This window comes from Dipodomys merriami, unplaced genomic scaffold (assembly GCF_024711535.1).
Source record: "Dipodomys merriami isolate MVZ:Mamm:240054 unplaced genomic scaffold, mDipMer1.0.p SCAF_93, whole genome shotgun sequence".
NCBI classification, from domain to species: domain Eukaryota; kingdom Metazoa; phylum Chordata; class Mammalia; order Rodentia; family Heteromyidae; genus Dipodomys; species Dipodomys merriami.
The window spans coordinates 4,295,270-4,297,195 of NW_027206546.1; the positions used below are offsets into that span (position 1 = coordinate 4,295,270).

The 1,926-nt window shown below is 33.0% G+C and overlaps 1 pseudogene; it reads left to right on the plus strand.

The window, feature by feature from the left end:
• The first annotated feature begins 546 nt into the window (after nt 1–546).
• Nucleotides 547–643, plus strand: LOC138821721 (U6 spliceosomal RNA; annotated as a pseudogene).
• The last annotated feature ends 1,283 nt before the right edge of the window (nt 644–1,926 follow it).

The window sequence follows — 1,926 nt, forward strand, 5'->3', positions numbered from 1 at the left end:
AAAATACCTTCTAGTCTGAACAGTTCTGTCTGAACTGTTAGTCTCTCTATGATCCCTTGTAACAGATTAGTTTTGCTCCAATAAGACAATCTATGCTGTCAGGGTAAGATACTGGTTGGCCTTTTCCTACATGGAGCAAGGGTAAAGGGTCAGGAAGACAGTTGTGCCAGTAAGACCTCATTTGGGAAATTTTAAGCTGCAGAAGTTTAGAAGTAGCTCTTAAGCAAGGCTTACTTTGAATCCATTAGCTAAATCAGTTAATAAATAAGTACTTGAAAATCCATCACTTTTGGCCCTACATATAAAGGCTTCAAAGTATGATCCAATTTCAAATGAAAAAGACTTAAAATAGTCATTGAAAAAAATTGCAAATGTGAGCAATCGAACAAACAATATAAGTTGTTTCCACTATACACAGAATTTTACAGAAATAAGATGAATAGCAGTTTTGGGAACAATAAGGTTTCCTTGTTACAAATAGGCAACCAAAGATATATGCCTGTCTTAAGATTGCATCATTAACTACTTAAATTTCCAGGATACTACATGCTTCAGCAGCACGTCTACCCAAATTACAATACAGAGATTTACATAGCTCTTGTACAAGGATGATATGAAAATTTGTGAAGTATTACATATTTTTCATTCTTGAAATGCAAGAAATGAAAAACAGTTATTAAAAAGTTGATTACAAATACACAAGTGTAAGAATACATGTTATTCATAGAAATAAAAGTTAGTTTGACATCATTCAATCTTCACCTTTTTAGAAAGGCCTTTACATAGCATAACCTTTATAAAACTTTTGAAATAAGATAACATTGTCATTTTATCGTAAAGAAATAAAATTCTATAAGGACCTAGGAATTAAAGAAATCTTAAACTGTTTCTATATGGAATGCAATCTGAAAGGACACATTTAGTAATGAACCTATATATTATAAAACAATGTCTAATTCAAAGTATTATATCTATGAGAGAATGAAATAGGTTATGGACATTTTACAAACAGAATACTAAATATTTTAAAATATACTTTTTTCAGACAAGCATCAGAAATATCTTTAGTTTTTGTACTACTCATTTAAACAGATAAGTTAAAATTATTTCTGATTAAAAAATCACAAACTCTATAGAAATTATTATAGGTGTATACAAACAACTCGAATATATTTTGACATCAAAACTCAGGAAATTCACTTTGAAGAATACCACGGAATCCATGAATTTTTAAAGTAAGATCTTGCTGTTGCTTTGTATTGTGAAAATATTTTGTATGGACACATAGGATGGACTGGCAATTTTGAAATTTAAGAAACTTAACAGAATCATTAGGACTTAGGAGAAAAATTTCTACTTATCCTTTTGGCAATATCAAATGCAGTTTCTTCCAAGTAGTGCTTCAGACCTGGTTTGATATAATGGTTCACCAGAAGGAGATCCAGCATATCTTTGCTATATCTATTCCAGCAAGATGCAAGGGGGTCTAGAGGCCTTTAGTTTCGGCATTGGTATCTGTATCATGATGCAATAAAGAAGCCACTCTGGTATTATTCCATGTATAAGTACTGTGCAGGGGTGTCCAGCCATTCAGTTATTACATGAATATCTGCCTTGAGCCACCTACTCATGGACAATGTTTAAGTGTCCACTGTAGGCTTCTTGATGAAGAGGGGTATACTCGTCATCATCCCTGGTATTCACATGAGTGGCCTTTTCGGAAAGTCGTCTCTGCACTGTAGTAAGGCGATTATTTTCAGCAGAACAAAGAAGAAATTTGCTTGGATCCTATTCCATTTTTTTATTGCAATTGATACCATTTCTCACTTTTTCATCTTGTTCCTCAACTTCATCAGAATTGCCTAACCAGAGACTTTGAGTGCCAGTGAGAATGAGCTGTCCACTTATTTCCCCAATAGTTCACAT